Source organism: Erinaceus europaeus, chromosome 19 (assembly GCF_950295315.1).
Source record: "Erinaceus europaeus chromosome 19, mEriEur2.1, whole genome shotgun sequence".
NCBI classification, from domain to species: Eukaryota; Metazoa; Chordata; class Mammalia; order Eulipotyphla; family Erinaceidae; genus Erinaceus; species Erinaceus europaeus.
Window position 1 is genome coordinate 49,389,567 of NC_080180.1, and position 26,560 is coordinate 49,416,126.

The window sequence follows — 26,560 nt, forward strand, 5'->3', positions numbered from 1 at the left end:
ATAATGTAACAAATGTGTGTTTACCATAACATATACATTTATTTTTTTTTTCCTGAGCTACCAAATGGCAGAGAGCCAAAAAATACAAGTGAAATATATGAGGGTTTTTTCTTCTTACTCTTTTCTTTGGATGGTAGGCTAAATATTACATTTTATATAAATAACTATTCATTTAAAGGCCATTAATAGAGGACAACAATAAATAAATGGACTCTTTTAGAAGCAAATATTAGAAATGAACTTGAACTCCCCCCAAAAAAACAAACACACCTTACTTAAACAACTATTTTTCTTATTAAAAACAAATGCTTCACCAAGATTTCTATGAGGGGAAGGAATAAATCCATAACTTGGAAAATAAAGCAGGTAGGAGAAAATGTTTTTCGGTAACAAGCTCAGAAGTTGACAACACCAGCTCTTATTGGAATGAAGAAATAGTCTGAAAAGAGATAGGACAAAGAAGAAAGGTTAAAAATTTTTTTTTCAATTATGAAAATGAGCTGCCCACCAGATGTCTGAATTCAAAAATCTCAGGGACTAAAGATACTTCTCAAGAAAGCTTCCATACCCCCAGCCCCCACACAGGAAAACGAGCAAAAGTTGTACCCATATTCTTTTTCATTAAATGATATGTAAGGTATGAATTTCTCCTGTCACATGTTTTCGGGGATGGAAATTGAATTCATTCTTGGTGTCGTATGGAAAACCTTGAAAAATAATCAATTTAAGATTGAATGTGCTGATACGGCAAGTATTTTTAGTCTCTGCCCTTTCTAAAGTCATAGAAATAATTATCTAAAAACAGAATCTTGGAAGCACAGGCATTTTCCCTTTCCTATTGCTCACTCTCTTCAGATCGGAATCTCCCCTGCTCCCCCCACCCCCACCCGCTCGCTCTCAGAGTGCAAGGCCAGATTCAGAGGTAGGAAGGGAAGCTGAGATTCTGGAGTCTTCTTGCATCTTAGTTTCTCAGCTAGTAAAGTGGCCCAAGGATGCTTTTGTTGCTTTCTTTTTCTTTTCCTTTTTCCTTTTTCTTTTTTTTTTTTCTTTTTGCCTCCAGGGTAATCGCTGGGGCTCAGTGTTTGTGCCATGAATCAACTGCTCCTGGCAGACATTCCTCTCCCCCATTTTATTGAATAGGACAGAGAGAAATTGAAAGAGGAAGAGAGGATAGAAAGGGAAAGAGAAAAATAGACACCCGCAGAACTTCTTCACTGCTTGCAAAGTGACCCCTCCTGCAGGTAGGGAGCAGGGGCTCAAGCCTAAATCCTTGCACAGGTTCTTGCGCTTAGTACTATGTGTGCTTAACCCAGTGTACCACTGCCTGGCCCTCCCAACCTCCTTTTTTCTTTCTTTTTTTATTCTCTGTTTCTTTTAAACCAAGAGCCCAGCTCAGCTCTGGCTTATGGTGGTGCTTGGGATTGAACCTGAGTCCTTGGAGTCTCAGGCATGAGTGTCTTTTAAAGAACCATTATACTGTCTCTCCAGCCCTCCTGAGGATTCTTCTAATATTAGTAATTGTGTGATTCCCTATGAAAAAAATTAAAAGGCAGCCAGAGGAAATAGCTCAGCAGGCACATCATGGGAACTTGAATGCCTGAGGCCCCTGGTTCAATTCCCAATGTGAGGCAAACAAGAGTGGGAGCTCTGGCTCCTTTCTAGCTGTCTCTGACTCTCCCTCATGTGAGATTCTTTGTCTCATATGAAACAAATTTCAAAAACTAGATTTTAAAAAATGTCAAATACCGCTGGTATTCGTGATGATTTTTTTTAATATCAAAAGCAAAGGTTCACAAAAATAAGGCAAGCAAGACTACATTAAACTCAAAAGCTTCTGCACAGTGGAGGAAACAATAAATCAAATTAGTAAAACAACCGGCCATATGGGAAAAAAAAAATACTGGCAACTCATATATTTGACAAGGGGTTAATATTCAAAAGTTAGGAAGTATTTATACAACCCAACAACCAAAAATCTGATTTTTAAAATGACAAGGGGTACATATACTTTTCAAAGAAAACATACTGATGGACAACAAGTACATGAATCATTTGCATTTCTCTGGTGACCGTACCTGTTAATGACCTACATCGAACAGAGGAAGTGGAGAGTAGGCAGGCCTTGCGGTGCACCGCTGGCGGGACTGTGAATCAGCACAACTATGGTGCAGAACCATACATAGGTTCCGCAAAGTGTTAAAGATCAAACTACCATTTGATCCAGTGATTCCAATTCCAGGTATTTATCTCAAGAAAATCAACACCAACTCAAAAAAAGTGTCTCTACTTGGCTATTCTAGGAATGCTGCCATGAACGTGAGGGTGAAGATACACCTAGAGGCACCATTAGCTAAATCATTGGGTGTTGGCGATGGATTCAGCCCTCTGTCCCTCTTCCCTATCCTGGAGGGTCAGAAGGTTAGGACTGAAAGTACCAATTCTCCAGCCACATGGTTGGTTCTCCTGGCAACAAGCACTTATCTTTAGATTGCCTGGGGGCTTTCCATATGCCACTCCATTAACATAATAACAAGGCCCTTTTCTGGGTCTCATCACTTTGTGCCAGAAAACAGTGGGCAAAGACCAAACACATGTCCCTTAATAACAGTATCTGAACCAATGCTAGGTGAATAAATGAAAGCACGAATAAGGGAAAGAACTTGATTGTGAAAGTCTAACTCTGTGCCTGATAGTCCAAAGACTTTTGTATTAAATGAAAGCAACAACAGATGAGTGGCTAAGAAAGTTGTAGCATATATACACAATGGAATACTACTTAACTTTTAAGAATGAGGAAGTTAGGAGCCAGATGGTGGTGCACCTGGTTGAGTGCACGCACCACAGCGTGCCAGGACCCAGGTTCAAGTCCCTGGTCCCCACCTGCAGTGGGAAAGCTTTGCAAGTAGTGAAGTAGTGTTGCAGGTGTCTCTCTGCCTCTCTCCCTCTCTATCACCCCCTTCCCTCTTGGTTTCTGGCTGTTTCTATCAAACGAAATAAAAATAATTAAAAATTAAAAAAAAAAAAAGAATGAGGAAGTCATCTTCTTCACCTCATCTTGGATGGAAGGTGGATGGATGTTAAGTGAAATAAGCCAGAAAGAGAAGGATGAATACAGGATGATCTCACTCATGGACAGAAGTTGAAAAATAATTTCATTTTCTTAATTTGTAATTCTTCACTTGTTGGGGTTAGCTTTTGGCATAATCACATCTCATTTTATATTTATATTTATAAATATAAATTTATATGTAAAATAGAAATATTTATATGTAAAATAGAAATAAAATGCAGTAAGCAGGGACTGATTTTGTGTGCTTTCTATCCCGATGAAAGATACAAACTCCCTGTTGGTTGTTAAAAGGAAGATGATAATTCCTAGGATATTTCTAGTAGTTTTGTTGTTGTTGTTATTATCATTGCATCCAAGAACTGTCTTGCCATTGTTGCAAATCAGTATGAATGTGCAAGTGGAATGAATTTACTTTGTAGTCCTGCTGCTGAGTTAAGGATAGAGCAGTTGCTAAGGATCTTTTAACCAGTCTCAAAGCTCTGCAGGCCAGTGTCAAGTTAGAATGATCAAACTGTAGGATGTGAATTTAAGGGTTAAAACTGGGGAACGGACTGATCAGAGCAGACAGTAATCAAACCATTAAGCCTTTTTTCTTAAACAAGGCAAGTATTCTAAGTGGTACAACCTTTCTTATTTCACAGATAGTGAAGACATTTGACATGCTGTCATTTAAATTGATTTTAATAGATTTTTTAAATTATCTTTATTTATTCACTGGATGGAGACAGCCAGAAATTGAGAGAAAGGGGGGAAATAGACAGACAGAGAGACACCTGCAGCACTGCTTCACCATTTGTGAAACTTTCCCCCTACAGGTAGGAACTGGGTGTCTGAACCCAGGTCCTTGCACAGTGTAACCTGTGCGCTTTAATGGATTGTTCAATGATTATATTAGCCATAAAACACTTGGTAATAAAAAAATTAAACTATAGAGAGGTTAGTAAGCTTATTTAACTTTTCAAAGATACATCATCTCTAAGCCACATGCATGTTTAATTTATCTCGTTGCAATTAAATCTTGAATAATTTGTGATAATTCTTGAAATAAAATGATACCGGGCTGTTTGTATTCTTCAAATAAAAGATTTACAAACCTGAAAAAAAAACATAAGGAGGAAACCGAAAGTGTAACTTGAACTGGGTTTGGTTATTGCACCAAATCAAAGGACTCTGGGGAGGTGGAGGTAGTGGGGGGGAGCATCAAGGTGCTGTTACATGATAGACCTAGGTGGGGGGTCAGAGTGTTTTGCAAAAAAGAAATTTTATCCGTGTATCAACTGTATTTACTGTAAACCATTAACACCGCCAATTAAAAAAAAGAAAAGGATGAACAAAAGATTTCTACCTCCTTGATCTGTCTCTTCCCTGGTCTCCCCCCATCAGATATTTTTCCTTTCATTTTGCCAGGTTCTAAGTAGAACAGGATACTTACTGAGAGAACTCTAGCTCATTTGCCTGTCAATTTCCTCTGTCTCTCTCTCAATGCAGGGTCACAGAAGTGGCCCATGCTCATGGAAAAACTAAGCCCCAGAGAGGGAGTGAGAAGTACCCAGATAAAAGATTCCAGGTTGGTATGCAGGAGTGAGTTTCTGCCTGACAGACAACCTTGAAGCACACACTTCCCCTCCCCTCCTGTCTTCTCCTTTCATCCCTCCTCAACCCTTCCCTTTCCAGCTTCTCTGCTTTATGACAGTCTAACGAAGGGCTGGTTTGGGGGGTGAAGGTCCCCAGATTACACACAATTCTATACATGCACATACCAAAAATAAAATGCATATAATCATATTAAGCCTGTTTGTTTTCATCTCTACACAGTTTATAGTGATGTAAAGTTGACAGTTTCTAGGCACAGATTTCCCTCAATAAGCTCTCCATATTTTTCCTGGATGTGAAAGACAGTTTTAACAGCCAGAAAAAAAGAGCACTTGAGAAATTCTTAGGGACCAAATGGTGCTTCGGGCCATCTTCCTTGGTTAACAAGTAGTGAAAACTTTCCTTACATTGTATTTCTACCTAATTAAAATCAGAAAGAGAACCTTGGGAATCCCACCCAAACTATTTGGACCAGAGAACCTGGACATTTGATAGTTCAAGCCCAAGCCAGCAGCATTCCAAACATGATAGCAGGTCCGCCCATTGTTTTGAATGAAGGTTTTCCTCAATGTCAACCCTGACATTCCTGCAGAGCTCTGCTTTGGACCACTCCAGTACCCTGATTCTCCATTCACAGAAAGGTTGCTTTAGAGAAAGAGCATTTAGGGCCTGGTGATGGTACACTGGGTTGAGCACACGTTACAATGCTGAGGACCAGGGTTCAAGGCCCCAGTCCGTAAAGGGAAAGCTTCATGAGTGGTGAAGCAGTGCTGTCGGTGTCTTCCTTTCTCTCTCCCTCTCTATTTCACCCTACTCTCTCTATTTCTGGCTGTCTCTATCTAATAAATAAAGATAATAAAAAGAAAAGAAAAGAAAAGAGAGAGCCTTTGTCCTAAATGTATGCTCCTTGAGGGAATGGCCCATCTCTTGCAGCTTTTAGCATGGAGTCTTACCTGCATAGTACAATATCAGAAATGTCTGATCGGTTAATCTGCATTAAAAAAAATCTAATCAGGGATGGGTGGTGCCTCACATGGTAAAGGATACACATTGCTATATCCAAGGACCTGGGTTCAAGCGTCTGCAGGTGGGAAAGCAGTGCTGTAGGTGTCTATCTTCTCTGTCTCTCTTACCATCACTGTCCTTTTCATCCTGTGTCAAAGAAGAAGTGAAAAATAATAGCAAGATAAATGACTACCAGAAACACTAGAAACATGCAGTGGAAACCAATGACTGGGAAGAAAAAAAAAAAAAAGAATCTTGTTAATATGGCTCTTCTGACCTTCTGACCCAAGTTGAGGATAGTTGTCCAACATCCAACTAATGCAAGTAAACACCCCTTCACCCCAGGCATAAGATCATTTTGAACCCTTTTAATCGGCAGGGGAGAAAAATGACCATTTGGAAGGTGAGGGGTCAATAATAACCAAAGGTGATCAAGCCAGCCAGAGCTTTCTGTTTAAAGAAAAAGGAAATATTGTCAGAGCCTTAGTTGAAGACCTTCATCTTCATGTTTCCATGGCATTATGTCCAATCAAGCTGAGCCAGAAAGTAATCCCTCCTAGAAGTGAGTGCACGCAAACCAAGTCTCCACTAGTGTTCAGCTCTCTGGGACTGCCTTCTAGAAGCTACAACTCCATGGTGAACAAACAATGGTGTTGTGACCCCAACAGGAGTTTGGGACTATTAACATATGAATGACGCCAGCCTGAGGCCGGGCAGACTGACCAGGATGTTTTTTTTAAAAAATATTTTATTTATTTTATTTTTGAGAGAGATACAGACAGAGAGAGACACAGAGAGAAATACCAGAGCACTGCTCAGCTCTGGTTTATGGTGGTATGGGGGATTGAACCTGGGACTTTGGAGCCTCAGGCATGAGAGTCTGTTTGCATAACCATTATGCTATTTCCCCCACCCGACCAGAATGTATTTAAGGACAGACTTGGAGCAGCTTGCTCTCTTGATACTATGACCTCCACCACGGACTCTCCATTTGTTGTGGCTCCCGGATTAATCCTGGTCTTTTCATGTGGTGATCTTGGATAACTTATTTTGTGGACTTTGAACTTTTGCCCATTTTCTTAGCTAGACTTCTCCCTTCACATTCTCAGTGATTTTTATTGAATAAACCTCTCTTTAGCTTAACCTTAAATGGAGCCGCTTATTTTTGTAGCACCTAGATATTTTGTAACACCTAGATATATTTGATATCTTTTACCCAATTCACCCAAATAAAGCCTCTAATTGTTTAAACCTGTTCTCAACACCCCGCGGTGAATCCTTTTATGTGCTAAAGCCCTAAAGCTAAGCCCCCTTTTAAGTTAAAATTACCGCACAATGGGTTGTCTGGGGTCAAGTGTTTTGGACACATTAGGATGGCTCATTGCAGCTGCCCTCCAATTTTAGACCAAGGCAACTTGGGGCCATAGTATCTGCTAGCCAGGGCATCAGTGCCATCTTGAACCATTTCTGGAGTAAAGCAGGGATCACATATGCATCCCACATACTAGCTGCCCTAGACTAAGCTAAAGAGATAACTTCAATGCTTAGAACTTGAGTCTGAGTGACTAGAATTCACAGCCAAGGATGATTCAGTAGTTAGCATTGTTCTAAAGCACTGTTCTGAGTACTTCAGTTACATTTGCCCAACTTAGCTTCTGAGATCAGACAAGACGGGGCGTGTTCAAGATCATATGGCCGTAGACCATTAGCCCAGTTAGTGCTATAAACTGTCCTTCATTTCACCAATGCGGAAAACCAGGCACAGAGAAATTAAACAATGTCCTCAGAATTCTGCATCTGAACCAGGATGGTTTGTTTCTAGGGTTCTTTTTTTTTCTTTTTTTTTTTTTGCCTCCAGGGTTATCACTGGGGGTCAGTTGGGATGCATTGGATCGACCTTCTCGTGGTGCATTCCCTGAGTACCCATTCATTGGGGAAACTGACGATCCTTCCTAGCCAACTGAATCCACATGGATCCCAGTCACTTTCAAAGCCAGCAACAAGCAGCTCCTGACAGCTTTCAACCTGACGCTGTTGACTGGCTACGGAAGAAGGGCAAACGCTAGAAGAAGAAGAAGGGCAAACAGCAGAATTTCTGACCTGCCTCAAGGGAGAAATACTAAGAGTCCTAGTTATGGAAAAGACTTTCTTGCCTCAGGCTCAGAAGCCCCAGGTTTAATCTGGTCCCACCAGAAGTCAGAGCTTGGGGAAACTGACTGAATCCACATGGATCCCAGTCACTTTCAAAGCCAGCAACAAGCAGCTCCTGACAGCTTTCAAGCTGTTGGTCCTGCTCTTCGAGTCCTCCAACTTAATGTTGAGGGGCTGTCCTTTGCCAAATGCATTCTTATTGGCGACCCACATAGTCAACGACTGCCACCTCTCCAGATTCAAAGGAGGTCTCGAAACTTTACATCAGGCTCAACCTGACGCTGTCGACTGGCTACGGAAGAAGGGCAAACGCTAGAAGAAGAAGTGGTGCTCTGGTAAAGAAAGAAGACTGAAAAGTTTTTGCACAGCAAAAGAAACCCCACCCAGACAAAGACTCCTTACAGAACAGGAGATCTTTGCATGGCATACATCAGACAAAAAGGTGAGTATCCAAAATATACAAAGAGCTCACCCAATTCAGCAACAACAATAACATCAGAAAAATGACCACATCCAAAAGTGGGGAGAGGGTATGAACAGAATATTCACCAAAGAAGAGATCCAAAAGGTCAACAGAGAAATGCAAATAAAGACAAGATACCACTTCAACCCTGTAAGAATGCCATACCTCAGAAATGATAGTAAATAATAAATGCTGGGGAGTCGGGCAGTAGTAGCACAGCGGGTTAAGCGCACGTGGAGTAAATAATAAATGCTGGAGAAGTTGTGGGGGTAAAGGAACCCTCCTGCGCTGCTGCTGCAGCCTCTGTGGAGGCCATTTAGACTACTCTGCAATGCACAAATTCCTGGGTTCATTCCTTGGTGCTACCGAAAGAAAGATCAAAATACGATTCAATCTCCAGCCCCACCTCCTCCCTCCATCATGCATACTCCATCTTCTTTTATGTCAGGGTTGTGTTTACTTTACACACAAATCCAAAAGCTTATCATGTGAATTCTCCCCAGTGACTACAAATCTGATGCTAGATAGATGGGGTTTTGGAAACACAGAGTCCCCTCCATTCCTGGCCCTCTGTGATTAGCATCTCCCTTGGGCTCCAGTGTGCTGATGATGAGAAAGATTGCTGTTCAAATTACAGATTGGGTTGCAAAGAGAATCCTGAGTCAGAGCCGCAACCCACAGGGAAGAACTCTGGCTCCAAGGAGGTGCACCAGGTCTAACGGCCACCTCAGGGCAAGCAGCTGGCTGCAGGGCACAGCTGGACAGATTTCTACTCTGCCTTGCAGGTGTGACTGTGACTCTCTTCTTTGTCAAGGAAATTGCAATATCCTCCTTGGAGCTCTGCTGAATCTCCACTCCCAGAGAGCACATTAAATGCCTCTCCAGTTTCCAAGGCTGAGTTAAGAGCTCTACAATAAACAGCTGCATATGTTACACAGGCACTGCACAGCCAGGGGACTGATTCTCTCTCTGTAGACACTTTCAACCAGCAGCCTAAGCAATTTTCTGTAAAAGGAGTGGAGGAGACGGCAAATCACTTACCTGGTAGTGTGCCTGCTTTGCCATGTGGGTAACCCTGGCTTGAGCCTGGTCCCCACCACATTGTGCTACTGTGCTGTGGTGCCTTTCTCTGTCTCTGTCTCTCTTTCTTTCTGAAAAGCCATGCCAGAGTAATGAAGCCTCAGCAATAACAAAAATAAAAAGTGTCTTTCTTCACTGTTATATCTGAGGCAGAGGAATAAGAAGTTAGCCTTGAACAGTAATAGTGAGAGTATAGAGACATCAGAAATAACTTCTTCACTATCTTAATCAAATGCTCAAGTCAATAACCCAGGGTCTGACTCAGTCACAGGTTTTAGGACCCTAATGAGAAGTGAAGCTTCTGTCTCTAAACGTCACCTTTAGTTTACCTGATACCTTGGCCAGATAAGATTTATGAAAAGTAGGAGTGTCCTCTCCTCATTGACAGAGCATCAGAAAGGCTGGTATAGGTGTGGCAATGTACATAATTTAGTACCTTGTGTGTATCTCAGTCACTCTGGGGAGCTGCAATAAAATAGCACAGACTAGTTGTGTTAGGGGAAGAGTAGGATCAGAGGGCTTTGAACCCCAGAACTTTTGTGACTAGGACCCTTTATTTTTCCCTCCCTCAGAGAGGAGAATTTAGAAAACACCAGAGGAGGAAGTCAGGCCCTTTGCTTACTTAGAGGGAAGGAAAAGAAAGAATACCCACTGGAGGAAGTAGTAACAGAGGTAGGTGTAGCTTAGAAAGGAAGAGAAGGTGGGGCCTGACAGTACATAAAAGAGCCCCATTTCCTCCACAACTGGCCATTTTGCCTGAATGACCATGAGTCTGTATGCACATGTTTTTCATTTTCTTAAGTAAAATATTATAATTTCCAGGACCATGATCCATTGCAATTATTTGGGGGGGGGGGGAACTATGGCAAACCAGACACCATGGGTGAGACTCTTGAATCTCCTTTCCTCACAAAAGGCTGTTAAAACAGCAAATAGTTACTTCTCACAGTGCTAGAGGCTGTAAGTTGGAGGTCAGGGCACCAGCAAATCCAGTGTCTGGTGGGGCCCCCTTACTAGCTTGGAGAAAACCACCTTCTTGCTGTATCTTCACACAACAGAGTGAACTCAGGCTCCTTTGTCTTCTTATAAGAGCACTAATGGAGCCATGAGGACCCCACTAATTACCTACATATCTCCCAATGGTGCCTTTACCCAGTATCCTATTGGAGGTTATTTCAACATACACTTTCTGGAGACTAGGAATATGCAGCCCATAACACAGTAGTATTACCTTTCACTTATTATCTTTAATGAGCTATGTTACTTCTCAGTAAGTTTACACTTTCTTTACAACAGGTCAAATGTGGTTTTTTTTTTAATAGTTGCCAGAGTCACACAATACATGTACATGAGACATTCAATAAATATGACTCGGTGAATGAAGGGATAAATGGATAACAACTCAGCTAGAGGTAAAAGAGAACTTTTAATTGATGCTTCAAAAGTAAGTCAGGAGGCCAGGTGGTAGCACAGTGGGTTACGCTCTACATGGCACAAAGCACAAGGACCAGCATAAAGATCCTGATTTGAGCCCCCAGTTCCCTACCTGCAGGGAGGTCACTTCACAAGTGGTAAAACACGGGTACAGGTGTCTTTCTCTCCCCCTCTCTGTCTTCCCCTCCTCTCAATTTCTCTCTGTCTATCCAACAATGACAGCAATAACAACAATGATAACAACAACGATAAACAAGGGCAACAAAATGGAAAAAATGCCCTCCAGGAGCAGTGGATTCGTAGTGCAGGCACCGAGCCCCAGCAATAACCCTGGAGGGGGAAAAAAAGTAAATAATTAAAAGTCAGCAGGGGCTTGGGCAGTAGTACACAGGGTAAGCGCATGTGGTGCAAAGAGCAAGAACCAGCTTAAAGAACACGGTTGGTTCGAGCTTCAGGCTCCCCACATGCAGGAGTGTTGCTTCATAAGCGGTGAAGCAAGTCTGCAGGTGTCTATCTTTTTCTCCCCCCATCTCTCCTCCTCTCTCAATTTCTCTCTATTCTATCCAACAACAACAACATCAATGGTAACAATAACGACAACAATAAGGGCAACAAAATGGGAAAATGGCCTCCAGAAGTAGTGGATCTGTAGTGCAGGCACTGAGCCCCAGCAATAACCCTGGTGGCAAATAAATAAATAAATAAAAGTCAGCCCCTAGGTAGTGATGAAAAAATTCATCCAAATCGATGTGAAGGTCTGGCTAGGTTAATTAAATTAGTTATGGGCAGGCACCCTTGATCAGAGACAGGAGCTCTGCAGGACTCTACAAAATGAAGACTTTTACAGAATGAAGGGGTGAGACAAGGAAGTTAAAGATTTCAAGCAGGGTCACTTTCCCTTGGGGGTAGGACTGGACTCTCCAACACAGTGACCTTACTAATACTGACTAGGAAACCCCAAATTGGTGATGAACATACTCCTGAGAGGGTTTGAACTACACTGAACTTTTTTGGGGGAGGGAGGGGATTAATCATTTATAGTAAATACAGCCGCTGGTATGTGTGTAAAATTTCTCAGTTTTCTGCAAAACACTCTCACCCCCCAGCCTAGGTACTTCTCCACCACTGTGCACCAGGATCTCCCCCCACCCCCAGTTCTTTTCTTTGGTGAAGTACATCTAATTTTTGACAAGCGAGCCCAAATTATTGAATGGAGAAAGGAGAGTCTCTTCAACAAATAGTGTTGGGGGAAATAAGTTGAAACATGCAGAAGAATGAAACTGAACCAAAACATTTCACCACACACAAAAGTAAATTCTAAATGTATCAAGGACATGGATGTTAGACTGGAAACTATCAAATATTTAGAGGCAAATACTGGCAGAACTCTATTCCATCTAAATGTTATCAGTATCTTCAAGGACTCAAATCCAATTGTAAGTAAAAAAACAAAAATAAACCAGTGGGATCACATCAAATTGAAAAGCTTCTTCACAGCTAAAGAAACCACCACCCAAACAAAGAGATTCTTTACAGAATGGGAGATCTTTATATGCCACACATCAGACAAAAGACTAGTAATCAAAATATATTAAGGAGCTCACCAAGCTCAGTAGCAACAAAAAAGCAAATGATCCCATCCAAAAATGAAGAGAAGGTATGAACAAAAACTCAACAAAGAAGACACCCAAAAGGCCAAACAAGCATGAAAAAATGCTCAAAGTCATTGTCAGAAAAATGCAAATAAAGACAGCAATGAGGTACCTCTTCACCCTTGTGAGAATGCCATGTAGCAGACAGATAGAAACTGCAGTGAACTTGACTCATAAATTTTTGTTTGCTGACATGGGCTGTGGCACAAGTGACTCCATTGTGGGCATATCGTCTCTTTTGTAACAATAGGTGCCATTATAACCGAGGCTGGTTCTTTGACTGTGACCCTTCTTCTCGCTCCCTCTGGCATGGATTGAAGGGCTCTGATTTCCCTGTACAGCTGTTTTCACTTTTGGAAAGGGGGAAAGCAAGAGGAGAAGGGGCACATTCAGGAAACTTCTTCTCTCCAACAGCTCACAGTTTGTTTGTTTTTTTATTCTACTGGGTTACTGCTGGGACTTGTTGTCTGCAAGACTACACCATTCCTGAGGGTCATTTTCCTTTCTTTCTTTTTGATAGAGGATGAGACAGAGAGAAGAAGAGACACCTGCAGGGCTTCTACCTTACTTGTGAAGCTACCCACCTGCTGGTGGGGACCCAGATGCTTACACGACGTCATGTGTGGACTACCTTCTGGGTAAGCCACTTCTGGGTCCCTACAACAGATTTTAATTAATGGTGACTTTAAATATGTAGGTGATCCCCTACAGGTGGGGGTCACTTCACAAGCAGTGAAGCAGGTCTGCAGGTGTCCATCTTTCTCTCCCCCTCACTGTCTTCCCCTCCTTTTTCCATTTCTTTCTGTCCTATCCAACCACGATGACACCAATAACAACAATAATAACTACAATAATAAAACAACAAGGGCAACAAAAAGGGAATATATATTAGGTGCTAAACTCTCTTTTTGAAAATTTTTTTCAAATTGCCAGGGTTATTGTTGGGGCTCAGTTACTACAAGATGAACCCACTGCTCCTGGGAGTGGTTTTTCTAAAAAAATAGGACAAAGAGAAATTGAGAGAGGAGGGGGAGAAAGACACCTGAAATACTGCTTCACCACTTGTGAAGCTTTCTGCCCCCCGTTCAGGTAGGAAACAGGGGCTTGAACACATGATCTTACTCATGATAACATGTGCACTTAACTGAGTGCCCCACTGCCTCATCCCTGTAACTTTCTTTTGAAAAATTTTTATTTATAAAATGGAAATATTGACAAGACCATAGCACAATAGGGGTACATATCCATACAATTCCCACCCCTAGAACTCCGTATCCAATCCCCTCCCTTGATAGTTTCCCTATTCTTTATCTCTCTGGGAGTATGGACCCTGGATCATTGTGGAGTGCAGAAGGTGGGAGGTCTGGCTTCTGCAACTGCTTCCCCACTGAGCCTGGGCATTGGCAGGTCAATCCATACTCCCAGCCTGTCTGTCTCTTTCCCTAGTGGGGCAAAGCTCTGGGGAGGTGGGGCTCTGGGACACATGGTGGGGTCATTTGCCCAGGTAAGTCAGGTTGGCATCATGGTATCATTTGGAATCTGGTGGCTGAAAAGGAGTTAAGATATAAAATAGAACAAACTGATGACTAATCATGAATCTAAAGTCAAGAATATTGCAGATGAAGATTTGGGGTCTCCGTTTTGAAAAAAGCTAGTAGGTCTATTTTAGGTATATTCTAAGGGGCCTATGACCTTACTAGTGCATGTCTTTGCCTCACATCTAATATGCAGGTGGACCCAGGTTATTGTCTGGAGTAATGGGGTCATCGTTGGAAAAAGGACTAGAAAGCTGGATCAGGGAAGAAAGTAGCTCCCAAATATGGGGAAAGTATATAAATATTATTAACTGTAAGCCCTATCAATTTGATCTAGGGCGGATACTCAGCACAGGAGCCTATAAAACCTCTGCATCCCTGTAGGTCTGAGCTCGCATTCTGTGGTCACAGCTAGGAACATACTAGGCTACACTAATTTCAGGGCCCATCTTCCTCAGTAGGCAGAGTATGTTGTCCAACTCTCTTCAGAGAATGGAACATTCCCTACCATTGATCCACATTGAAGGCAAGGTCCTATAGGGTCCCACAAAGGGGTCCATTATCTTGTTCCTGATGGAGAAGACCAGTATAGTGGAGAAAGGGATCTGTTAGAGGTCTAGGCCCATCGTGTCTGTGTGGGAATCCCAGGACTCCCTGACAAGGGCCCCAGGTGATGGAATGGCCTGGTAGTGACTAGAGAGTCATCATTAAAGTATGCCAGTCTCTTGCCCTTATTCAGCTTTTGTAGTCCTTACTTTGTCTGACATGGTCAGCTTTGGAGTAATTGAGAGATGTATAATAGGAGCTACATGAGAAGGGTATCTAGGTCTAAGTAGAAACTATTTCATTAGATACTTTATGGTGTCTTTTTAGGTCTTTCTACTTGCTTGCTTCATTTGTTGACTCACTGGAAACTTTTGCTTTAAGATTTATATATTTCCCTAATTTATGGATACATGCACATATGCCCTATCTCATGGGCCCTGGTCTATATCTAGGTTTTGAGGTTTTGTTAAGAAGTGCACCATCCAAATGGAATTAAGGAGTCTTATTAAGGAAAGGTCTCATCAGAGTAGTGAAACTGAAGGGTCGGCATCCCACGCTAATGTCTCTGGACACAGCCAGGTGAAGCATTCCTGGTTGCATTCATTAAGTTGGGATCAGCAGATTCAGTATCAGCTGGTGTGACCTGAGAGAAGCATGCAGGAAAGTGAGCCCCACCCTAGAGGTTCCAGGACTGGGAGAAATATGGGCTTTATATATAGAGAGGAAGTTTCCTGCTATCTTAGGGTTTAAGAAGATAATAGAGAGTTATTGCTATAACCAAATTATTTGGCAATTGGGTTAACTTTGAAAATCCCTTTATTAGAATTTGCTGTATCATAGAAGACCTCACCATAACTTATGTCCTTTTATGCTATTTATGTATAGTTGTATCTTATAAAGTAATATGACCAGTTGCTTCTGTTCTACCTGGTCTAAGCTTTTAGATTTAATATTTCAAAGAACATGTAACTATTAGAATTGTATTAACAATTTGACCCAATGTTAAAATTCAATCTGATTATCAGTTTGAAGTTGTAAGTGCTTATATTGAAGTAACTTATACTCAGAGCTATGGTCTATGCATCAAAAAGTTTGAGACATTTGATCTGTTTATCCCCCTCATGTTAATTAGTGATTCATGAGACTATATGATAATATGAATGTATATTAACACCATTCCCAACACCATAGGTCTCTGTCCCTCCCCTCCCCCGCTCCAGTGAAGCTGCACATCTATCCTCACCCTCCACTCAGAGATTTTTACTTTAGTGCCATACTCCAAACTCAGATTCTGCTTTGAGTTTCCCTTTCTGTTCTTCTTTCTCAATTTCTGTTTATGTGTGGGATTATCTCATACTCATCTCTATCTTTCTGACTTATTTCACTTAACACAATTCCTTCTAGCTCCATCCAAGATGGGTCAGAGAAGGTGGGTTCATTTTTCTTAATAGTTGTGTAGTATTTCATTGTGTAAATATAGCACAGCTATCTCAGCCACTCATCTCTTGTTGGGCACCTGGTTACTTCCAGATTTTAGCTATTACAAATTGTGCTGCTATGAGCATAGATGTACACCTATCTTTTTGATTGGGTGTTATGAGTCCTTAGGACATATCCTTATGAGAGCAATTACTGGGTCATATGGGAGGTCTATGTCTATCCTTGTGAGGGTTCACCAGACTGCTCACCACAGAGGCTGGACCAATTTACATTCCCACCAGCAGTGTAGGAGGGTTCCTTTGTCCCCACAACCTCTCTAGTATTTGTTGATGCTGTCATTGTTGATGTATAACATTCTCATACTTTCTTAAGGATAGTTCTGTCAATGACAGATGGCATATACAACAGTAGTCCCAGTAATCTCTATTATGCAGACTAGATGAGTAGTGGGCTGAGTTATCTAGACTAGCACAACTATACTCATTGATATCCAAGTGGTAATGAATCACCTGACAAAACATTTTTCAGAATGCCTGAGATACCTCATTCAATGACGCATGACTGCGATTTCTTTCTTAAAAGTACAGTGGACCAGAATTATTTCTAAGACTTTTCCTTGCTAGGGAGAACTTATTGAATGAGAAAAAAAGCACTACTCCAAGATTTTTCTGGGTGGTTTCTAAACAGATATGAGTCTTGCAAGTTACCCCAGATAGCCTTCTAAAAAATTAAGAAAGTGAATGCATGTTTTACTAATTAAAATGCTTCTTGTGGGCACTGGGTGATAGCGCAGTGGGTTAAGAGCACATGGTACAAAGCACATGGACCCGCATAAGGATCGAGTCCCCAGCCCCACCTGCAAGGGAGTCGCTTCACAGGTAGTGAAGAAGGTCTGCAGGTGTCTATCTTTCTCTCCCCCTCCCTTTCTTCCCCTCCTCTCTCAATTTCTCTCTGTCCTATCCAACAACAATAACAACAATAACAACAAAAATAATAATAACAACAATAAAACAAGGGCAACAAATGGGAAAAAATAGCCTCCAGGAGCAGTGAATTTGTAGTGCAGGCACTGAGCCCCAGCAATAACCCTGGAGACAAAAAAAAAATGCTTCTTGTTATTAACTATTCCTTTTCTTTAGGTATTTCAGATAGACTAGAATTTGGTTTATTTATTTCTTACCTTACTAAGCAAACTTTGTCAACATCTGACTAGTATCCACTGTGTCTGCATTCCTGCTTATTGTGGAATAAAGATTACAGAGTCCTAGACTCTCTGCTTTTAACTCATTGACCTTCAGACTTGGTTTTCTTCTGTGTAAATTACCTTCTTGGTCTAAATTTCTCAGAGCCTAAGAGAGTAAGTGTGGGGGGGTAATAGGAAAGTCAGGGGTAACAAAGCAGAGGGGTTCCAGAAATTTCATTTTAATCTGTGTTCATACTGGCTAACTCAGTAACAGTTTTGATCATAAAGGATCTTGACATCAAAAAGTTTGTGAATCTCTGGGTCAGATGAGTCACTGGCCCCTATCCATAACTGCAATATTCATAATGGCTAAATCATGGGCTAGAACTAGATTCCTATTGACAGATTACATACATCATGGGCTATACACTCAATGAAATTAGAGAGAGAGAGAGGTGACCTGGGAGGTAGTACAGTGGGTGAAACATTGGATTCTGAAGCATAAGGTCCTGAGTTAGATCCCTGACATTTAATATGTCAGTGATGCTCTCATTCTCTGCTCTCTATTATAAACAAACAAACAAATACATAAATGTGTATTTTTAAAAAGTGAGCCACAGAGCCTTTCGGGCAAAATGGATGGACTCTGAAATGATTATACTAAGTGAAATAAAAAAGGAAGTGAAAGACAACTACCAGCTGGTTTCCACTAGTATGTGGATTATAAGGAACTAAAGCAAACAACCTGGCCAAACTCAACAAAGAAAATTAGCTCTTAGACTCAATAAAAACTATGGTGGCTACCAGAAGGACAAGGAGAGGGAATGAGGAAGGATGAAGTGGTAAAGATAAAAGGGGATTTTTTTTTTTTTACCCTAAGATGATTTTAGAACTTTATAGTAGTGAGTGAAGTTGTTTCATAGACATGTAGAGGTGTGAAGCTGTACTCAAAACTTTCAGTCTTATAAACTAATGAAAAATCAATGTAACCCATTTAAATAAATAAGTGGTGGCTCAGGTGCCAAGTTACTATGGCATTCATCTTATCATTTCATCACTTAAATAAAGCTGACAGTTGAACTGCTTGGTTTTAGAGTGAATGGTAGCTGTGCCTTCTCTGAGGATGAGTTCTGGGTAAGGAAGGCAGGACTCTCACCTATGGTAGGTGTGGAAAGTGTGAGTCCCTATTAAGCAGCTCTGTTTTAGGCTGGGGCATGGATCGACCTGCCAAATCCACATCCCGTGGAGAAGCTATTACAAAAGCCAGAACTCCCACCTTCTGCACCCCAAAAAGAATTCTGGTCCATTCCCCCCAGAGGGGGAGAAATGTTAGGGGAAGATGACCAGAGGGCTCTGAACTCCAATCCCATCAGAGAAGAGGAAAAAAAGGAAGGACATTTCGAAGTAGCAATAGGTGTAGGTGTGACTTAGAAAGGAAGAGAGGGCAGGACCATAGAAAAAAATGGGCAGAAGTTGAGTAAGAAGATCTGAAAGGGAAACTAAAAGCAGGACCTGACCAAATTGTAAGTAGGGCACCAATGTAAAAACCCTGTGGTGAGGGGCAGACATGCAGCTTCCTGGGCCAGTGGGGGGTGGGAGTGGGTGGGAGGGATGGGTCACAGTCTTTTGGTGGTGGGAATGGTGTTTATGTACACTCCTAGCAAAATGTAGACATATAAATCAGTAGTTAATATGAAAGGGGGAAAATCAATTGTACGTCTCAAAGTTTTTCAAAACACAAACTGAATCTTTTTAATATATAGGCTGTGTATTTGATATGCAGACTCTCTCAAAAACCTAGACCAAGTAGATTAGAAGCATCCAATAGCACAGATATATACAAGATACTGGATATTGTACAGCAAACCATAACAAAAGGACTTTTCAAAGTTAACCCAATTACCAAATAATGTGATGATAACATTAACTATCGATTGTCTTTTTGAACCCTAAGACAGCAGGAACCTCACATCTCCACTATAGAGCCCCTACTTCCCCCAGTCCTGGAACCCTTGGATAGGGCCCACTTTCCCGTATGCCTCTCCCAATCCATACCAAATAATATTGCATCCGCCGATCACAATCTAACCAACGCAACGATTGCCACCTCAACATGCTTCACCTCAGACTGTGTCCAGAGACTTCACGTGTGGAATGTCAACCCTTCAGCTTCATTACTCGGGTGAGACCTTTCCTTTTATAGTACACTCTAATTTCATCTCAGGTCGTTCACTTTCTAACAAAGTCCCATAACTTAGATATACACCAGTTTCTGTGAGAGACAGCATATGTTCACACGTATCCATAAACTACTGCAAAATATATACCTGAAAGCAGAAGTACACTAGAGTTTGCAGTGAGTACCTCCCTAACACTTCCTCTCCACTATTCCAAGCTTTGGGTCCATGATTGCTCAACAATTTGTTTGGCTTCGTATGTTAATACTCTTTTCAATCACCAGTTTCCAGATGCCATCAGGATGCTGGCCAGGCTTCCCTGGATTGAAGACCCCACCAATATGTCCTGGAGCTCAGCTTCCCCAGAGACACATCCTACTAGGGAAAGGGAGAGGCAGACTGGGAGTATGGACCGACCAGTCAATGCCCATGTTCAGCGGGGAAGCAATTACAGAAGCCAGACCTTCTACCTTCTGCAACCCTCAATGACCCTGGGTTCATGCTCCCAGAGAGATAGAGAATGGGAAAGCTATCAGGGGAGGGGGTGGGTTATGGAGATTGGGTGGTGGGAATTGTGTGGAGTCGTACCCCTCCTACCCTATGGTTTTGTTAATTAATCCTTTCTTAAATAAAAAATAAATAAATAAAAATAAATAAATAAAAGTTTTATGCTATAGAATTCATCAAAAAAAAAGAAGAAAAAATGGGCAAATATATGTAAATATAGATAGTTATAGAGATAGTAGTCAACCCATATCTGTGACCTTGGGAGAACTACCGCAGTTTCCAGTGTAGAGAATGAGGACACAGTGACAAAGATGAGAGTGACAAAGATGTAGAATAAGAAGGGTCTGCGGACAGCTTGGTATATTTTGAGAAGGATTTCTAAGGAGAAATTACCATGTAGGGAGAAATAGGACTTGCAAGAGTGAGGCCCTGAGTTACATCCTTGGCACCTTAGATGCCAGAGTGAGGCCATAGTTTACTCTGCCATCTATCTCATTAATACATATTAGAATATAATCAAATGTAAATTACACAATAAATGGAGGAAACAAACAGTAGGAATAACAGCAATAAAAAGAAGAAGGAGGAAGAGGAGGAGGAGAAGAAGAAGGAAAAACAAGAAGAAAAGTTGAACAGGGATGATTGGGCCAAGAGTTTATTGTAAGCCATGAAGGAAAAAGACGTATCTTGTGAATACTAACAGCCCTGAAAATTAGCTTCTGAGTCCAACTATCACTGAGGGCTCTTATAACTGTCTCATAAACTGTCATATTAATGTCACAGCATTGGAAACACTCATATCACATTCTTAGAATGTCTAAGAGCCAAAATTTGACCAGATTTCATTCACAAAAATTCTTTTTCTCTTCTCCCCCCCTTTTTTTCCAGACCCAGTTCAAAATCCCTCACTTGGATAGTGCACTGCTTTTCCATATGTGTGACCCAGGCTTGAGCCTACCCCCCCACCTCATTAGATGAAGATTCAGGCATGTGCCCTCTCACTCTCTCTCTCTCTCTCTCTCTTTCTCTCTCTGCCTCTCTGACTTATCTGTTTCTATCCAAAAATAAAAATAAAAGGGACAGAGAGTAAGAAAATCACAACGCCAAAGCTTCCCCAGGGCTGGGAAGGCCTCCAACCTGTACATGCATGGCAGAGAAGGTGTCTTCCTAGGTGAACTATCACCACACCTCTTCAGTCCCACAAATTTTACATGTTCTCCATAAGCCTATTTCTCCTCACTTCCTTTTCCTCTTAGATTTTTGTTAACATTTGTAAAAGTCAGTGTGGAAAACGAGAGCTTCTAGAGCAGGGAGAATCAGCAGGTGAAAAGAGTAGCACAGGTTAGGATCTAGAGAACATTTGCAGATCTGAAACGTTGAGTGGTTGAAATGTTAGGACAAATTATTTCTGTGGGGAGGAAGGTTAATGCCTATTTCCAGTTCACACTCAGTATGAACTCAGCATGTTCACCAAGTCAGGATGGTATGAGAATTAGGAGGTGGCCTATATATACCCTAGTGTTGGCCTCGAGGTAAATCCCAGTCAGGAATGATTGTCTGAGGTGAACTGATTTGAGTCCATGTTCCCTTAAGATTTTAGAGAACTTCTGCCAACTCTGTCATGAAATTTCTCACTTTCTCATCTTATAAAAGAGTGACAAGTATTCTTTGTTGACAGTAATAAAGATACCTATCCTTTTTTCTTTATTTCTCTTAGTAGAGGAGGGGGGGAAGGGGATGAAGAGAGGGAGAAGGAGAGGGGGTGGGAGAGAGGGAGAGGGAGAAGGAGAGAGAGAGTTAGAGGGAGAGGGAGAGAGAAAGAGAGAGAGAGAGAAATGTAGCTCTCTGACTATAATCTTGAGCCATTTACATAAAGCCAAGTAGCCACAACTTGGTGAAGACATGAAATGTTGGGATGTCTGACACAATTGGCAGAGAGGAAATTAACCTGGTTTTTGCAAGGGCATGATGGAGAGCTTCCAGGCAGTTTCCACCTTGTAGGGGCAGGACACAGGACCCCATTACTCTTCTTTTCCTGGCCAGCCCTAACTTAGTTGGTTTACAGTGCTCACTCTGCAGACACCCATAGCTTTGTGGGTCAAGCCCTTCCTCTCCCACTGGTTATAGACAGGACAAAAATGACAAACCACCTCCTTAGGGAGATTTGCTAAAAAAAAAGGTAAAGGTAGTCTGGTGTTCTTTTTACTTTTTCCATGTTACTTTTTATTTTATTTATTATTATTATCATTATTTTTTTTTTTTTAGATAGAGGCAGACTACCCTCTTGTCCCTGTGGTGAGCATGGTAGTGCAGTCAGAGTCTACAAACATTGGTTTTTTTTGTTTGTTTACTGTTTTATTTTAAGGAGAAAGACATAGAGAAACCAGAGCCCTACTCAACTCTGGCTGATGGTGGCACTGAGGATTGAATCTGGGAACTCAGAGCCTCAGGCTTGAGAGTCTTTTTGCAGATCTATTAAGCTATCTCCCCCACCCTTTTTACGTGTTTATTTTTAAAATTTTTTTTGTTGTTTTTTTTTCTGATTTTTTTTATTGGGGAATTAATGTTTTACATTCAACAGTAAGTACAATAGTTTGTACATGCATAACATTCCCCAGTTTCCCATATAAAAATACAACCCCCACTAGGTCCTCTGAATCCTTCTTGGACCTGTATTCTCCCCACCCACCCACCCCAGAGTCTTTTACTTTGGTGCGATACCAATTCCATTTCAGGTTCTACTTCTGTTTTCTTTTCTGATCTTGTTTTTCAACTTCTGCCTGAGAGTGATCATTGTTTTTAGAAAAACAAGAGTCAAGGAAGCCTCAAGCTTCAGCTTCCCTCCTCACCAGAGCTTGAGTGTGTAGCACCAGGCCACTCAGACCACAGGTAAAGCCAAAGCCCCTTCATTGACCCTGGCTTCTCACCTCCAGCCTGGCCAGTCCTAGCAGAGCACTTGAATGCACAGAGAAGTTGCTTTCTTACCTTTGCTTTGCTGCCTTGTGTGACCTTTGACCTGGATGTAGTTCTACCTCTATCTCCTCTCCAGGTCATCCCTGCCCTTCCATCTCTTCCTTCTCTGAAGCCCTTCCACTTCAGTCTGAGATGAGAACTTGGCATTAACTCTTACTTTAGGGTTTCTTTTCCTTTACATTGAGAAATAGGTTCCACTGTCCCATCAGGATGGTCAACTGGAAGATCCCTCTTTATTGACAATTCTGCGTTTTCCTTAAGGTCTCAGGATCAGCCTGTCAGGAGTTACTCCTTAAAGTGAATCCTGAAGAGAATAGGACTGAAAAACCAACACCTGTAAGACAGATCTGATTACTTCTCCCTTCCCCTCAAAGTTCCCATGTGCTCAGACCTGGGCTCAAATGGTCAGAGATGAGCAAGTGAGAAGTCTCTGAGAGAACAGGGCATATATTAATTTTCTGCTACCAAGTGGGTACCTTTTCTTTCTAGTTCCTGATTAAAAGAAAATGTGTTTGGCAAAACAGACTTGGACTGGAGTTGGTGTATTGCACCAAAGTAAAAAAAAAAAAAACAAAAAAACCCTCTGGGGATGTGTCGGGGGATTAGAGTGCTATGTGGAAAACTGAGAAATGTTACACATGTACAAACTGCTGTATTTTACTGTCAACTATAAACCATTAATCCTCACAATAAAGAAAAAATTTAAAAAATGTGTTTGGGGTGATTTACTTTATTTTTAGTAATAATAATGATTGCTTTTGCCGGAAGGATTATCACTGGGCTTGGTCCTGCATAATAACTCCAATACTCCCGGCAGCCTCCACAACACACACCCCTCCTTTTCCGTTTTTGTTAGAAGGGAAAACACACGGAGAAAAAGGAATTGAGACAGAACTGAGACACCTGTAGCACTGTGTTCATGCCGTTGCCCATGAAGCTTCTAGGGACCAGGGGCTTCAACCCACCTGCCCACATGATGATGTGTGCACTCTACCTGCTGAGGCACCACCTGGCCCCTGCTCATTTATTTTATGTGAGAGGGACAGAGAGAGAGAGAGAGAGAGAGAGAGAGAAAGAGAGAGAGAGGACAGAAATCAATTTTGGCATGTGTTGTTAGGGATCAAAACCCACCGCTTGGGGCTGGGTGGTGGTATACCTGGTTGAGTGCACATGTTACAATTCAAAAGGGCCTGGGTTTGATTCCCTGGTCCCCATCTGCCAGGGGAAAGCTTTGCAAGTGGTGTAGCAGTGTTGCAGGTGTCTCTCTGTCTCTCTTCCTCTCTGTCCACCCCCCTCAATTTCTCGCTGTCTTTATCCAATAAATAAAGATAATTTAAAAAAAAATTATAAGAACCAGGGTTTCAGTTATACAAGCCTTGTGTCCTATCCACTGAGCCATTTCCCTGGACACTATTTTTTAAAGATTTTATTTATTTTAATGAGAAAGAGAGAGAGAAAGCACTGCTCAGCTCTGGCTCATGGCTCATGGCTCATGGTGGTGCTGGGGATAATGTTGGAACCTCAGACTTTTAGGCACGAAAGTCTGCCTAAAAAAGTCTAAAATCATTATGCTGCCTCCCCAACCTTCTCCAGACATTGTTTTTAAATCTTTATTTATTAATTAGGGAAGGGGAGAAAGAGAACCAGAACATCATGCTGTCATATGTGATGTCAAGGAATAAAGTCAAGATCTCATGCTTGAAAAGCTCTAGGCCTCATCCACTGCACCACCTCTTGGCCATTCCCCAGACACCAACACAGTCAACTGATAAGGCTTAGAAATCTAATATTTTTTTCTTTTCCTCCATCCGTTATTAAAAGGCACAGAGAAGCTGACAGCGCTGTGAATGTGTTGGGCAGGTAGGCTGAATAAACTGTGTGGTGGTTACCTCAGGATGCTTGTTGTCCATGAACTGAGACAGGGTTTGTTTGCTTGTTTGTTCTCTGACCAGGAAGCTGCTCAATTCTGGCTGTCAGTGGGCGGTGCCAGGAATCAAGCCTGAGACCTCTGGCATGCAAGTCCCACTGGCATTCCACTATCTCCTCATCTCAGTGAGGCAGATCTTACACCAGCAATATACGGGTTGAACTGTGAGTTGTATGATGTGGACTGACTTATATCTCAGTAAGACTAGTATCACTGAATACGAAGTCTGCAGAGAGAGCAGTCATACAGACAGAAACAGAGATGTCTGTTTGTGATCTGTGCTCTTGACAGTGATCCTCTGTGGAGCCTCCCATGGTACAAGGCATAGCCCAGGTACTTCTGAAAATATCTATGACCCAGAGAAAGTGAGGTAAGCCAGGGATGAACCTCCCTGGATTGAAGATGAGAGAGAACCAAAGAAAGCTGCCTAAACACTCAGCTGCTTCCTCCTGCCATGAGCATTCTGGTCCCATTTTAACTTGGTCACTCCTGGCCTAGCAAAATAGCTCACTTATATAGTGTGCTGCTTTGACACGTGCACAGACTGTGTTCAAGTCCAGCTCTCACTGCATTGAAGGAAGTTTCAATGCACTGGTGTCTATCTATATAAATATATAGGTATATATATAGGTATATATATATATAGGTATAGGTATAGATATCTTAACTTGGCTGCTCTTGAGGTCACTCAGTATCACACACACCCCCACCACCACCTCCCACACATTTTGGAGAGAACCTCACTCCCCCACTGTTTTATTTTTCTACCCCGGTGAGTCACCTGTCTGAGAACCAGAGAATCTAAGTCATAATGTTCCTTATTTTAGCAGGTCATTTGATTCCGTAACAGGGACCTTTTGAATGTTTCTTTTGTATTTGTATCTTGGCACGGTGGGCAGCATTGTTTGCTGTTTTTCCTACCCTTCTGGCCAACTTTATCTTTTTTCTTTCTGAAAAAATCAAAGAAAGTAAGATGCCTCGGTACATCCAGCCACAGCACCTGATTTCCTGGCATTTCAGGGTTTTTCTCTTTCCCCTGACCCCTCATGGGTTCAGCTGGCTTGTGTATACTTCTCTCTCTCTCTCTCTCAGAATATATCTGAAGACATCTTTGGAAACTCCTCTGGGATCTTCACTCCTGGGCTACTTGAGAACATGCTAATCTTCATTTTTCACACACTCCCAAATTAAATATTCCAGAAGAATTCTTTGTCCAGGTGAAGTCTACAGGCTAAGTCTCTGACAGGTCTTCCACTTCTGCTGCCATACTAGGTAGAGAAAAATGAAGTGCTTCTCTAGAGGCTCTGTAAGAATACAAAGAGCGGAAGTCTCTAATGGAAACCAGCCCAGAGCTCCAATGCTGAGGTCTGTCAGCATTCACTCCTCTAATCACAGCAGGGACATGCTGAACTTTCAGAAGAGAAATTAAGTTCCCACTGGCTGCCCTGCATGTAGCAACTCAGGTTGAGATGTTCCCTCTAGGCAGGAGAGTGAGGGTTCATTTGGTCAACAGAGAGAAAAACTGAAAATTATTTACTGACAATCAACACTAACTATGTTAAAATATAAGCTTTGGCTTTTGAGTCAGAGTCAAACTTTAATTTCTTGACATTTGGGTTTGAATGTTAAGCAAGACCCTGAGTAATATATTGACATTAGGTTCATTCATCGTACACCAATCATGTTGTCAAGATGTTTTCTCCAAATACTCAGATTTGTTTGTAAGGAGGGAGGCTTAGGTCTTTATTCTTGATGCATTTTCTTTCTTTCTTTCTTTCTTTCTTTCTTTCTTTCTTTCTTTCTTTCTTTCTTTCTTTCTTTCTC

At 41.7% G+C, this 26,560-nt stretch overlaps 1 long non-coding RNA gene across 2 annotated transcripts in view; it reads right to left on the reverse strand.

Moving 5' to 3' along the window:
* Positions 1-267: 267 nt before the first annotated feature.
* The window catches only part of LOC132534644 (uncharacterized), a 95,478-nt gene continuing 69,185 nt past the window's right edge, over positions 268-26,560 (reverse strand). The window contains exon 4 of one of the 2 annotated variants that reach the window (XR_009546374.1): positions 268-439. This is a non-coding gene — a long non-coding RNA (uncharacterized LOC132534644). Of the gene's footprint in view, positions 440-22,708; positions 23,085-26,560 lie in introns of those variants that run through there. The other variant, XR_009546373.1, reaches the window with a different exon arrangement.